This window comes from Anomalospiza imberbis, chromosome 3 (genome assembly GCF_031753505.1).
Source record: "Anomalospiza imberbis isolate Cuckoo-Finch-1a 21T00152 chromosome 3, ASM3175350v1, whole genome shotgun sequence".
Lineage (NCBI taxonomy): Eukaryota > Metazoa > Chordata > Aves > Passeriformes > Viduidae > Anomalospiza > Anomalospiza imberbis.
In genome coordinates this window covers 81,152,311-81,168,340 of record NC_089683.1, presented here as the reverse complement: position 1 = coordinate 81,168,340, position 16,030 = coordinate 81,152,311, and the positions used below count along the sequence as shown (strand labels likewise).

At 37.8% G+C, this 16,030-nt stretch overlaps 1 protein-coding gene across 2 annotated transcripts in view; it reads right to left on the bottom strand.

Moving 5' to 3' along the window:
• The window catches only part of SMYD3 (SET and MYND domain containing 3), a 384,522-nt gene that overhangs the window by 239,673 nt on the left and 128,819 nt on the right, over positions 1 to 16,030 (bottom strand). The window lies entirely within an intron of this gene.

Below are 16,030 nucleotides of genomic sequence, written 5' to 3'. Positions count from 1 at the left end.
GGGAATAAGGACTCTTTTTTTTTAAAAATGCATTTTGTGATCAACAGGTGAAAACATGCTATTTTGTCCAATCTGTCAAGCTTTCTCCATGCAATCTCATTGTATTACTCATGCATGAAAGATGCAGGAGAAAGATACTTCAGCTCCACAGTGCTAAAATTGTTCTCCTTTGCTATTCCCTGCTGCTGCTGCAACGTATTTTGCAGCCATACTCCAGTACGGCTGCTGTTAAACAAACAGGAATGGTACCTACATCTGCTCAGAGAAGGGTTGCCTAGCAACTGCAATCAAAGGGTGTTTTACCCTCACCAATCTACTGTAAATTAATAGAATTTTCTCTACAATATTCTAACACTTTTAGTGGCTATATAAATGGTTTATTATTATTGTTATTATTTTTATTTTGTAGCTAATGTGTTTCATTTTATGATCTGATTCAGGCAAAAAACAGAGCAGCTAGAAAAGGTCAGATTATGAAGCACAAAAAGGTTCAGAGACTTGTTTGATGTAGAAATATTCTTTGACAGCTCATTGCATTTATTTACTATACCCTTTTCTTCTGCCATTTCAGAACCTATTTCAGCTGCCCCATGGGAGCATGAAGCCATTAGCCTGAATTATCATTCTGAATGCAAATTTCACAAGATAATACCAAATCATGAAGGTTTTGATTCTTGTATTTACTGAGATGCTTTGCCTTTGGAGAGGTTACAGGTCTGCTATTTGTTTGCGTATTAACAGCATTGCTTTTCAGTATACCTGACATTACAGTGTTCATTTCTAATATGTGTAATAGCTGAATACCAGAAGATGTGCTGCAGTGTGCATGTCAACACACAGAAAAGAAATTAGTATCTGAGATATTAAACAGGCTATGCAAGCAAGGAACCAAATCAATCAAACATAGAGCAAAGAAAGCTGGTAGAGCCTATTCATCAGGTTTTAGCAAGTTTCATTCCCAACCATGCTGATATAGGAGCAGAATTTTGATTTAAAAGGCTTTTACTGAAGACACTGAAGCAAAATAACTGGGACTTATTGGTGAACATTAAAGATCTCATACTCTCCTCATCACAAAATAGCTATCTTTGCTAACAGAAATGATCAAAGAGGCTGGTAGAACCCAGATGTGCCTATTTACCTCCTTTCTTCCACTATGTCAAGGTATACTTTCACCAGGTCTGCATGTGAGCCTGCCAATGTCCTGGTCTACAGCTAGCCCTCAAAATGTCCTCCCTTTGATGCAGCTGCCCTTTGCTCTCCATCTTCCACACCACACACATTATTTAAATTCCTATTTCTGTCTCCTCACAACTTTCCATGTATTAATTGTTACAGGGGAAACAGCTTTGCTATTTGCTAGATGTAAGCATTTACATGGACAGCAGCCAGTGGAGCAGGTTGTTATGCAAACATCCTGATGGAACAAAACCAAGCATGAAGCAGCAACAGAGAAGAATATACTTGTCCTCAAGCAGCAATCTCCTATAAGAGTCCAGGCAAAGCCAGGAAACAACAAAATGAGCAAGATTTCATTTGTTTTGTCCATAACTATAATAAAGGTGAGGAAGTTGAAAGTTCTTTGCTTAGAAGATTTTTTTCTCCCCATTTCTTCTCCCTCATATCAGCGCCCCATGCTCCATGCAATCCAACATCAAAAACAACTCTAGAAAAAATAGCTCCTTAATTTTTCTGCTGTGCTTGTCTCTGATTAAAGGGTGAACTTTAATATAAACAGCACTTCATCCAAGGCCAGGAATTCACACAAAATGGTAGGATGCAAGGTGGACTGTTGATACTTCTAGAAACTACTGGAGGCTCGAGCCATGCATGTAGCGACTACATACATACGAATTTAGCACCATTTGTGTTTGTATCAGTTTTCAAAATCTTAAAAGATGCACTATGTGTTGTTCCCTCAGCAGAAGAAGTGCAGCACATCCTATGAGAATAGCAGCTAAAAATCCAGAAGTCTGATGCAAGACTGGTTAATAATTGCACAGCTCTCTTGAAAATTCACTTTGAAATCATACCTAAACTCTTTAGAGATAGGGGCTTGTTTGTTTGTGTAAAGACACATGTTAAATTATTGTATTTTCAATCCAGGAAAAGTAACTGTGGTAAAGCTGACATAACTCACCTTAAAAATACATTTCTTCACACTTGATTTATCCAGCCTAGAGAGTCCTAAGGTGGGGATTGTCTACAATGTAAACTGCTCCATAATCTCAATCCTTCTTCTAGATACCCAATTGAGATCTACCACACCTTTAGGAATGGAGAGGGAAGAAGGGTCCAAATGTGAGAGCACCACTGACTCACAAACTGGTGCTGATATTCCCTGCTCTGTTTTCAAATTCCTTTTGCAATAATTTCTATTTCTAATTGTGAGGTTTTGATGTGTCGCCCTCTCTTGTGCATAATTTAAGACTTCTCTACACTGAATTGGATCAAACATTAATCACCACCGTATGCAAACTCTTTCCTGTACCATGTGTGCATTTTGCTGCTTGCACCCGCACTGGACTTCACTGATGCCCCCTCTGCTCCAGCTGAGCTAACACCAATACATCTTTTCTGTTTTATCTTTCAATCAATGGATCATTCTCTTACTTAATGGGAATTTAATATCTTTGAGAGCCTTTAATGCGAGACTTCCCTTACACTTGCAGAGAGCATCAGGTAATTACTCTGATTTCTGAAATGTATCTTCTCTTTACAACTGCTGTGTTGGCCATCTTCATGTGGCCTTTAAATTCACATAAATTAAGGGCCACATGTCCGTAATTTTCAATCTTTACAACAGTTCCTATTCAATTCCTGGGAAATACTGCTTTGTGATTTACCTTGGAGCTTTTTTTTAATTTCATTTTATTATTTTTTTAACTAGGATGTCATTAGCCTCTTGAAGTCACAAGGTAATAAAATGGCTTTAAACAGCTATTTGCACACTAAATCGTTTGGCTACTTCTTCATGTTCCTAGTAATAATGCCCTGTTAATTTTTCTTATTGGATCCTTCACCTATCAGCTGTTCAAATTGAAACTGATCTTTCCTGTAAAGGAGAATTAGTTGGACCTAGTACCTTCTAGAATGTTAACAATTATAAAGAAAATTCTGCAGAGAACAGTCCCACAGCAGCTAAATTTACCTTATTTATGTACACCTTTTTACAAAAACATATATACATAAACATGAGTTTCATAAAAGCACAGAACTGGTGGAGAGTCTTTTACTGAGATAAAAACTAATAAATTAATTATGGCAAAGACACAAGGTAGCACAATTATCTTTAGAAGGTGCTTTTTGTTCTTTGATCTCATATAAAAGACTATCAGAAATACTTTCTGATGCCAAACAAAACAGAATTCTACAAGTAGTTTTTTCCCCAAGAAAGCCAGCAAATATTAACTTGTCTCTGTAGCCAGCCCTACCAGACTCTTTCTCCTTCCCTGAGTCAGGACTGTGACATGGAGTAAGTCCCTCAGGAGCACAAGGAAGGAGTGACCAGGCACCCAGGTTTCCCTCTGTGAGCAGCTGGGTAAGGACAGACAGGTGTTGGGTTTTATTCCACCACAAGAGTCAGCCACTGGAATGGTCAGAGAGACCCAAACGTGAGAGAGACCCAAACGTGAGACTGGGATAGACCAAGGGCAAGCTGCTACACGTGCACAGCAAGAGAAAGCGGGACAAAGCCGTACCTCAGAGGATGCCTTGGTGGCGACACAGCTTCTGAAGGCTTTTACTGCTCTGGTAACAGCTGATAGCACCTAGCAGCTTGTACTGACTCAGAGCTGCACCCAGAAACCAAACCCAGCCTTCCCTTCACAAGAAAGACATTCACAGATCTACGTCTGTTTAATGAGTATTAATTTGCTCAAGAAGCTGACAGGTGAATTTCCTCTTCAATCTACATTATATTGCATGTTCCATGTGCTTGTTTCTGGGAAAAAAAAAAGCAGCAGCAGCCCTTATTTGAAAAAAAAAACAAAAAAAAAGAAAAAAAAAAAAAAAACAAAAAAAAACAAAAAACAACAAAAAACCAACAACCTCACAATGAGATTGACAAAAAAGAAACTTGTTTCTCATCAGTAATTGCTTCCCCCTGGGCTTGACAATGTTTACAAATGAAAGCTTTTCCTTCATATATGGCTTGACCTATCATGAATTATAGCTTCTGCTACTGATCCACACTCCTTCCTGCACACGAGGCTTGCTATCTCAGTTTTGTATTGTAATTAACTATTTTCTGATGGCACATTATTTATTATTTGTCACCTTCAGCTCTCCCGGCGTTTATACATCTCCACATATTAGCAGGCAATTCAAAAACTGTTATTAACAATATTAGTATCCTAAGAGCTTGTTTGATGCGAGTGAGACATGGGGCTGGACTGCTTGACTGCAAGGAATAAGGGGTGGGTTTTTTTTGTTGGTGGTTATTTTTTAATTGGCACTTTTTCTACTACCTTGAAGTCTTTGTTCACAAAGATCTTAAGCAGTCAAGGAGGAAATATAAAAAAAATAATGAGTGAAATTTATAACTAGTCTCATTTGACCATTACAAAATTACCTAAGAGTGAAGCAAAGAAAAAAGAGAGGAATAGGTATAACTTTGTTATTTTACTTTTTTTTAAATTTTTTACTCTTGGAAAAAAAAAATCTAAACAAGCCACATCTTTCCTCCCAAGACCAGCTTCAAAGATAAGTAGGACCTGTTGCACTAGAAGAAAAAATCAAGATCAAACAAAAGAGGAATGCCATATTTCAGGTATTCAAACCTAACTGCCCATATGATTCTTCCAAAACTTCAGGGTTGGGCTTTTTTCCATACTCCTCTTCTATATATTCTCATTTATACCATTCTCATTATCATTTAGATAAAGGAATTCACTCACAGACTCAACTCACTGTGCTTCAAAGCTGGTAATTAAAAACCTTTCAATTACAATCCTAGCTTGCTACACTTACCAACCTTCACCCGGTCTGCTTCGCATTTTGCATCTTGCTCCATATTTCCACAATCTCCTGCAGGCCACAGTTAACACCCCCCACAGTTAACATCCCTTCCCTCTTTCCCCAAAGAGCACTGAGGACAAGGGGGACTGCCTGCACCTTTTTGAGCTCAGGAGCCAAGGATCAGGCACCCCTCTAGCCCTTCTCAGGCAGGAAGGACACCAGAGCTTAGAGCCCTGGGGAGAGTGGGACAAACACAGAAGGAATGGGTGAGATACATGGAACAGGAAGAGCAGGCAGAGCTGAGATGGGATCCATTTTGTCCAGTGTTTTGCTTAAAATATCATTGATGAATATAAGTATCTGCTAAAAGGAAATTGTGTATGACCAGGATGTTTTTTTACGGAGAAGATGATTCCAAAAGCCCCCCATGTGCTGCATGGTGCTCACAGCCCTGGGGCAGCAGGGGATGACTGGGAGAATGCCCAGTCTCCAGAAGTTTTTGGCAAGGGACAGACCAAGCCTCAAGCTAAGTTCTGAGATGGCTTCAGGTATGCACGAGGGGACAAAGCAGCAGCTGTTCTTCCACAAAATTATTTGCTGACATAACAAAGCAAGTTTAAAATTACATAAGAGGCTCCACATGCAAAGCACCTGTAACCATCAGTAAGTATTTTCTTGTATTATAAACAATACCACTTGAAATTATGTGCACAATGTAGTAATGAAAAATAAATTGCATGCTGCATTAGTGCACACTAACAGTCACATTTAATTGCTAAAGCTTTTGTTACCCAAAAAGTCAGAGCTTTTCCCATTTTGCTACCCCATGAGAAAAAGGAATTGCCTTGGCAATGATAACTCACCTGGGGTTGAAGTGCATCCTAAAGCAAGGATCTGCAAACCTCTTACTTCTAACTTACTGTTAATTCAAACCTAATCTATTTGTTTTTAAAGACTTGACTCAGGATCTCTAATACATGCTGGACTAGAAGTATGTTGAAAATTGCAATCTTGCAAAGGACATTTTATAGACATCCCATATCATAGCAAATTTCATCAGCTTTTTTTAAAATACATAAATGAAAATATGCATTTTGTGTCCAACATTTAAATCAAATGTTCATGTAGTGCAATGTAATTAAGACACTAATTAGCTTTTCTGACAAATGGTGACTTTTCAGCAATTAAAGGTACTGAAAATGTTTTTATTTATTCTCTAGTCTTACTACTCTATTTTTGAGACATAAAGCTATGTATATTTATGTCTATTTTTCCCCCCTCAACAGAAGAAATAAATTAACAGCATCAGGAAAATGGGATTTTACAATGAGTTAGCATTTATCACACCAAACCACTAAGACGTCTTGCTCAGCTGGAACTGTGCACATTCCCAGATGGTGTATTGGATTATAATTTCACAAAATTAGTTTACTCTCTCAACAGTTTCTGTTGCAATTTCCTCTGAAAAGTCATCTAAATACTTCCACAGTCTCTATTCCTACTCCCTGTGGAGTCTCCCAAATCTTTTCTGTATGGCGTTATTTTATTTTGCTATCATGGAATATTATATGTAGGAATTATGCTACTGAGACTCTCCTATGGCGTTGTTTTTATTCTTTCATTATAGTATTTATATTAAGTTCTTTACAAGTTGGCTTTTAAATTTTTTTTTTCCCAATACCTTTCACACTGTTCACGTTCACTGTACTTGATATATTTAATAATTAAACTATGACTTGACATGTCCATGAAGGACAACGAAAAGTAAAAATTCATCTATGTTGGCTTCTAGGTGATAGGAGAGCTGCACAAACCCTAGAAAGACAACAGCATTTCTGCTGTATGGTGAGAGAAATTTAGAAATTTGTTGGCCTACAGCCTGGGGCCAGGAGGTGACCCTGGACTTGTTGGATATTGGCGCTGAGTGCCAGCCCCAGGAGCAGCCTCTCCTGCTGCAGAGATGGGAAATGGTGGCAGATCCACGTTGCTTTCACAGCACACACTGTCCAAACCATCTGGTATGCTGGGGGCTGAAGAGGAGGCAATAACAACGAGGCCAGAGATGGTTTGTGTTTACCTGCAGTCACAAGAGGAACCCAACAGCAACTGGGTTAATGACCTACAAGCAATGGAGGCACCACCTTAATCTTCCTGAAACAGAAATTTCTCCTTAGAGGCATCACCTGCAACAGTCTCCGCCTGAAGGTCATGAGGCAGACAGAAATATGCTGATGTGGACTATTTTAGAGATGACACAGAACATCTTCCTCACCTAATATGCGCTCACCCAACCTTAGTTCTATGATTCTATATTAAATATATCAAGAAAAGAAACAGGTTTACAGCTAAATTAGTAGGTTACATTGCTCAGAGCATAACCCAATCTTAAAAATGGGTATCCAGCCTTAGGGCTTGTCAGTGGCATTATATAATCCAACAACCACAGACTGACATTATTCTCCTTTTGTTCTCAAATGAAGATTTCTCACTGATTTACTGACTTTGTTTATACAAGGGGAAGGAAGCTCATGTGTAATTTTTGGTGGTGGGACATTACAACGCTCATTAATTTAACATTTCCTGTTAAACTGGAATGTGGCTTAGTTTGCTAAAATATTTGCATATTTCAGAAGTTCAAAAATTCATTGTTTGCTGTGCACATGCACATTCAGTATACCTCAAATAGCAGTGGACCAAGCTCACACGATTAACACAGCAGTTACAATATTGCAGTGACACCTTTACTGCAGACCTCCAAAAGTAGCCCATTTGTAGCAAGCACACCCATTTTTTGTAGTTTGTGTAGATGTTGAAACAAAACTCAATTTCTGATAAGCATCACTCTTGTTCCCAGAGATAAATAATGAAACACAGCCATATACTCTCAAAATAATGCTGCTAAGTGAGCACAAGCAAATTTGATACCAAGCTAAGCCTCTTATTTGGTTATAATCACTGTGTGGATGCGTATTCGAGCCACGCAGGGCATGTGCAAGTTGCTCAAACATCATTTCTGGTTAATGACAGAACATCTCATACATAAAACATAAAAGTTTGTTTGGCCTTTACACTCCCCCTCGTGCAACGTCTCAAATAGTTTAGCATGCACGATGTATTAAAGAAAAAAAATAGGAATCTACAATCTTAGCAAACATGAACCAGTAACCGATCATTACTGTTCCACTGCAATCTCTGCTGCCTACGTCACTTCCTGAATGCAGAAATGAGAAAGTAAGGTATGTATATATATCTATATATTAAATTAATAATATATAATTATATTTTATAATTAATTATACATATATATAATTAATACACATATTTACTATGTGCTACTCTTACAAAATCCTGCACACTGTGAAGCTATTTAAGCTGTCATCATTGGAACTGACACACCGATCAAAGCACATGGGAAGCAACCATGTTTTGAAGTGGAGCTGTGCTTTTTCCTTCTGCCTTACTGGAGCTCTGGTGACTAATCTATAAAACTATTCATGAATTTCTCCATCATTTACTCTTTTCAACAATTTACTCTCTTTACTTAATGCAACAGGTTAACCTTCACAAAAAGTGTACTGAAGAAAATAATTAAAAACTGTTTCAAAATTCACAAATTTGGTGTTTAACAAAAATATGCAAATCCATAAATCAGTAAATGGATACATTTACTTTTTAGTTAATAAGGGTAGTTCTTTGGGATTTTTTATTTTCCTCATGCATTTTATATTTTCTGGATGACAGATATTACTAGCAATGGTTCAATCCATGAAGGCTGCATATTGGAACTAGCATGCATAAAAACATTTATACTCCTGTACATTTAAGATCCATAAATACATATATGCCTATTTACACACACATATATGCACACATTCCTATATATACAAATAACCTTTCAGAGACCCAAATGCACTAGAGCATTTAAGCAAAGCACAAGAGGAAACAGGGTATATATGAATTACTAGATCTGAAGATCAGCCCCTGGCCTGGCAAAGAAATGCTTTTTCTCTGGCAGTTTGTGAACATATGCTCTTAGATGTGAGTCATATGTCAGACTATATCACACACACATATAAAATAACACATCATTTACAAATTATAGACATTTCACATCTAAGCATTTCTGGAACATGACTGAATCCAAACCTTTAGTACTACAGAAAAGTTTATTGCAGAGACAATTTAACATAGCAGAAGATGCCTTTCCCAAGATACTTTTCCAAATTATCTTGGGTTATTTGCTAAATGGACAGAAAAATATTTTTCATGTTTCAAATTAATTTCTTGTCAAGACCAAGACGTGAGAAGGACAAACAGTCAGGCTGTGGTTATTTAGTCATCTCGGTTGGCTAAAGACATGGCTTTTTCCCAGCAGTTCAAGCCCCACCTGCCACTCTGGAGATGCGTAGCTGTGCTGGTTTTGGATGGGATACAATTCACTGTTTTCAGAGTAGCTGGTAAGGGGCTGTGTTTTGGATTTGAGCTGAGGACAGTGTTGATAGAACAGGGATGTTTTAGTTAATACTAAGCACTGTTTACAAGGAGCTAAGGCCCTTTCTGCTTCTCAACCCACCCCACCAGTAAGTGGGCTGGAGGTGCACAAGAAGTGGGGAGATGACACAGCTGACCCAAGGGATATTCCATACCATATAGATCAAATTCACTATATAAAGCTGGGGGAAGAAGGGGGGACATTCAAAGTGATGGTGTTTGTCTTCTCAAGTCACTGAACACTTGCCTGCCCATGGGAAGCAATTAATGTATTCCTTGTTCTGCTTTGCTTTTGTGCACAGTTTCTGCTTTCCCTATTATTTTTTTTTTATCTCAACCCATGAGTTTTCTCACTTTTTCTTTTCCAATTCTCTCCTTGATCCCAGTGGTGGGGGAGTGAGTGAGTGCCTACCTTGAACTTGGCTGCTGGCTGGGGCTAAACCATGAAAACAGCAGAGCCAATTGGGAAGATATGTTTTTCAAACAGAGAGGAAACAAGTGTATTGAATTTTGACGTAACTGGAGTTTCCTGTGCAGCCAAAGGTCATTCAAATGCCTCAAAGTACTCCACAACCTGGAGGCAGGACATAGAGCTGGGGCTTCAAAGACCAAATCATATGCCCCTGTTGTGCTTGAGTCAGGGACATACAAGCAGTCACATCTAGCCCTGCTTCTCTGTCTTTAACCATCCCAGTTTCTCCAGTGGTAGGCCAAACATCATACCCTGAAGAAACATTAGGTTGTAATACAGGTGTGGAGGTGGAATTGTTAATGGTAAGGAGTTTTGCTATCTGAAGAGAAAGACATTCCTATCCAGCCTATACTCTTCAGGCCCAGGAGGATGCCACATGCAGCACTGACCACCCTACCAGAGGGGACTTTTATTTTCAGTTCACCCTGAATGGACTAGAGCAAACAGGTAACATTCAGACATACAGCTGCAGAAGAAATCCATATCAGCATTTTGGCGTTCATACAAAGTAACAAGTTACAAAGTTAAAGGTTCAGAGAAAGACATTTCCTGGTATTATCTTCCTGTAATCATTGAACATTTAACAGCAGTTCATCTGAAAGCTGATTTTCACAGCCTTTGGCTACCCACAGATAGCAAGAACACTTTTTCTCTCTCTATTTCTCTCAAACACTACTTTTTCTTTTCCCCTACAGCCCTTCCCAACCCCCCACCCATCCAAACACACATAAATTTTGCATTCCTCTCTGTACAGTTCTTTCTGCTAGGGAACATTTGATTACATCTTCTTTCATGTTCAGAGTTTTCTTAAAATTCTACTTGGATTTTTTTGGCTATTTATTGTTGAACTTGCCATTTCTGTGAATCATTAATTCAGAGATGCATGAACAATCTTACTTGATAGACTGTATATTATGTTACCTCTCACTTTCCTCTGTTATCTTACATGTTGTCAAATCAGACTTCAAATTATGTCACAGCTACTCTTTCTGAATGGTTAATTTTTCACTGAGAGTTACACAGATGGGCAATTATTTTAAGGCTTGAATACCTGCCAACAATTGTAGTGGCATGAAGCTATCTCCAAAACCCACGCAACCACAGAGAACACAAAAAAAAAAAAAACCAGAAGCAACTCTGAATGTAAACTATACCAATTTTTATGGGTGGCAAAGTTTAAAGAAAAATTTTCCACACCATTAAAAAAGCTTTCAATCACTACAAGCATCCACTTCTCTACATATAAACATGCAAAACTACACATTTTAAATCACATTAAAGAATAACCGGAGAGAACAAAACCAACTAACAATGTTTCATTTATTTGTGTATTTTAAAACAAGCACAACTACTCAGGGGAGAAGTGGGGTAACCATCCTTTAAGCTTCATGTATTTATCTATAAAAATGAATAAAATATAAGCACCACTCTTGCAAAAGAAACATTACCTAGAGAAGTGGGAAGTGGGTCACTTTCCATTTCTTCTAGCCTGACAGTAGAATGGCCAGTGACTAATAAATCCACTTTTAACTATCTGTTATTTATCCACTGAAACTGGGACAAGAAATATAGAGTCCCTCAAATAAGCTTCTGGAAAACTGTCTCTGCATTGTGGCTGCTGCTGGCATACACTGATTCTGTATCATAACACTGCTACTGCTGCTGTTGTCCCACTTATGGAATAGCCCAGGGCAGAACTGAGATCAAAAGAAATCACCAAACATACTCCACATTCACCATGAACAATGAAATACACATAACAGTACACAGAAAAGAGTTTATCTAAGTATACAAAGCCATACAGCACCCAGCCAAGTCTGGTACTCAGCTAAAACACCTGCTGCCTTCCCTTATCTCCTCCTAAAAGCCCTCCAAAATTTTTATCAATTTTCCAAAACTCTGAAACAAAGTACCAGAGGCTCTGAAAAATGTACATTGAGAATTACGACTTCTTGTTTTCAACAGGATGAAACAAAACAGTGAAAATAAGGATTAAACAAGACAGCCACCTAAAACAGACTTTCAAAAGACAGCATTGCCATGAAGCAGCCCATGCTTCAAGGTGTACAGGCAGAAATCTTTGATATCCTGAAGAAATTTCATTTACAGAGAGGCATAAATATTTGGTTTCAAACCTATAAATAATTAAAGAAGTTAAAAGCTAAATACATGAGCCAGTCTTGTCTGAAAAGAAAATTCAGAAACTGTTGCAAGCACTTCTTCAATGACATCGACTTTCTTAAGCATAGTACAGACTTCTCTCAACAGTGAACAACGGAACATGTGATGCTTCATAAGCAGACTCAGAAAAGGCCAAGTGCAGAACCACAAATTTCTAGGAGAGTGCTCATTTTACCAGGACTCTGTTCAGTAATTTAGTAGACAGTACTAGCAAGTACCATCTCCATACATATATACCATTAGAATAAAAAGGGAAAGACACTTCAAGCAAACTGTAAGAACAAACCCTGGTATTATTTGAGTATTTCCCTGATTTTATAAAAATTTTGTTTCATGGGAGGTTTTTTTCACATAGAATTCTCTTTCCTTTTCTCTGTTTCTTTTCTACAAATTTAGAGAATGGTCATGTTTGTAGAATGTCTGTTACAGAATTTTGAGGAAATCCTGACATTGAATTCAGGTGCATGAAATTGTGTGTTCATACATGGTTACATGACCAGGCCTTGAGAGCAATTCCTGTTGGTATGAGCGTCCCACTAACCAATTACAGTCCATGAGTAAAAAAGGATTGAGAAAGTGAACACACCAGAACATGTTAGTAATTTATGATTAGCAAGGCCAACAATACACTCCACTGTTGAGTTTTAAAATTGCATTTCAATAAATTAATTATGCTGTTGAAACAGAACTGACTTCATAAACCACATAAAGTTCTGATTCCAGAGCATTCAATAGTTAAAGATATAGTCAGTAGCTGCTGCAGAGATTTTCTATTTTCAAGAGGACTGAAGTTAATTAACATCTGGCTTTCCACAAGCATTAAAAACAAGCAGCAGCCTTCTAGACTGTGGTGACTTGGCCAGAACTGGTTTACTAAAGCAGCTTATCTATTTACCACCACATGGACTACCAAATGCATGTTCAACTCTTCATAGAGGAGGACTGACTGTTCCTCTAGCTCATGGCTACTTCACCCAAAACATTCCCCAGACCTGAGTGGAGGCATTAATGGTGGTAATCCATCAGCCAGAGGGAGGGAAGACTGCACATCTCACAGAACCATGGGCTCGGGGAATGATTTTACACAGCAGATAACAAAATAAGCAGTAGTTGGCATAGAGACAGGGAGCACAAGAAAAAGCAATGTACTACAGGGGAAATCAGGCACATGATGAACTAAAAAAATTTCATCAGGAATTAATATGAACTCTTCTACTGCTCTCATTGAAGTCAATGCTCTCTGAGCACAACACCTACACGATTGTGCTGGCCTTGCAACTAGGTGACTGCTAATTATTACCTGGACAGAGAAAGATGCTCCACTGTTTTAATACTTGAGAGAGAACTGGGTTGGCAACCTCTGTATAATTAGGTTCCTAACAAGAGAAAGGATTTCAGATGTAAGATGCCTGAGGAGGAGGGAGCGAGGAGAGCCCCATATTTATAAATACATTTTTGTTCATTCTTTTCTCTCTAGTGACCTCCCCCTTTGTTTTCCTGCACTGTAAGGGACAAGTTATCATTAATGGCACAATGTATATTGTTAGCACATTCATCAGCACTGTTTTTCTTATGTCAACCTATCCTATCTCGTTGACTTTTGCATTTCTGTCAGAGAGACTCACTATATTTAAATACATATATAAACTGCCACTACAGCGTTCCTTTAAAAGAAAACTGCTCCTACAGCTGACCAAAAAACTATAATTAAAACAATTTTCAATTACAGTATGTCTTTGAAGGCACTGTATTTTTGCTAAGTACTAATTAATTTAAAATAACACCTGGAGTGTTTTTTTCCTAAATCAAAATATTTTATTTCACAGCAACATCTGTTGCAAATCATATTTTACTTCATTCACTTATGAGTGTTCCCCATATTCATTGATACCATCACTGACAGTAGATTTCCACTGATAGCCCAGAATGGCAAGATACCACAATCATTTGATTTAGTATTACAACTGAATCAAGGATGTCACTAACTACTAATACTGTCATGCCGCTAAAAACCCAAAAATTGAGTAGAAGTCAAAATTAATTAGGTGTAGAAGAAAATATAATATTTTCTTAAGTTAAATCTTACATAGTATTTTATCTCCATTTTGCAGTAGGTTTTGGAACTATTTCAGTTTTGTAAACATGAACTCAATGTAAAGCGCTTTCTCCCTCTCCTCTTGTTATGCTGCTTCAGCTTCTCTTATTCACCAGAGCCAGAGCCATGGAGCTTTTTCCATCTCACATAGGTCTGTCTACCCCTGTAGAAAACTCAAAACACCAGTCCCACAGCAACTGTTTCCCCTCTCTCTCAAGACAAGGACCTACATTAGAGAGTTATCATCTGCTTCTATGGTACAGATGCACAAGGCAAGTGTGGAAGTAACTTCAGTCCTTGCTTCTTGGGGTTATCCAACACAACAGGAAAACTATTTTACCGTATAGTTTCAGTGACTAATAGTGTGTAGCCATGAAAGCCCTCTTGGCCAGCCTGCTGGAGAGGGAAGAATAAGTTTTGATAATATTTTATAGGAAATATTTTATAAGCATCTCTAGTCTAATGGACATTTTGGTGTTATTCAAACCTCAGAAATCTTCAGAGGCTTCACATCTCTAATTCCAGGAGTTGTTACACTACTAGCACTGAAGAAAAATTAATATTAATTAAAAAAAATACAAAAGAAAGAAGAAAATTAAAATCCACAGAAAAAAATCAAATAAGAAGAAAACGTCCCATTTAATTCAGATATATTTCAGTACTGTTATTATTGCCATGCAGCCTGAAACATATAAAATAATCACAGGACAACAAAACCTTAAAGACAAGGTGAAGAACTTCTTGCTTACCAACATTTTGTTGCCCCTATTTCACCTCCCTTGTTGGCAAGAAGCCTTTAGCCTACTGTGCTGAGATTTGACTGGAAAAAAATTTTTTGCCAAATCCCAGCATCTGTAAAGTCAAAGAAAAATTTTTAGAACTGGGTTCTATATCTGTACTGATTGTCAGTAGTCTTAGACATAGATGTTATATAATTCTAAACTCTTTGGTCTGAGAAAGCTACCGTTGTAGTATTTCTCCATAATGGAGAGTTTATGAGACTTTACAGTAAGCTTTGGCAAGTTTTTCCCATACAGTTTTATGCAGGCTCATCCATCATATAAGAGTTTTGAATTTATGACAGTACAACATTTTATAAAGGAGATAAAATCCATTTCATTTTCAATCTCTCCTGACAGAAGTTCTTTTCTAATTTCAAAGTCTTTCATTCACTGATCAGGGACTACATTGCCATTAGCTAAGTTTCATGTACGTGCAGACAGATCAGAGACACAGACATCTCAACATTAACCATTACTGTCTGAAGTTCTCACCAATGCATATTCCTTCACCAGGCCAGTTAGCAGGAAAACAAAAAGAAATCATACTCACCTGCAATAACGAATGAAAGAGTGAATGCATAAAGACACTGGAAAGCTAAAGTGCATCTATTAAAAGAACAGCATCTCTTTTCATTTCTAGAAGCATAACACTTCTTTCTTTAGGCTACTTGTAGTTTTTATATGAAAAATATTCCACAGAAATGTGATCCTGTAAGCTAAAATTCTAATTTATATGGCACAAGGCTTTAAATGCCTGTCTACTTTTAAATCCATGTTCAGTTAATAGCCAGTCAGCCCACTCCCCCTTTGGTTATCTCTAGAGGGCAAAACAGATTCCCATTAGTAATTCTCAGTCTTGGAGAAAGCTCTGACCTGTGCACATGGTTTATCAAGGTCTTCTTTCTCTGCAACAGCTACAGATGGGGGCAATCCTCAAGAGAACTGCCCCTGCTGTTTTCTTCTGATGAAGCAACCTTTTGCATCTCCTCTCATTTTTATTCACCAAAATACAGCTCTCATCAATAATCACAGGAAAGAGACATCTAACTT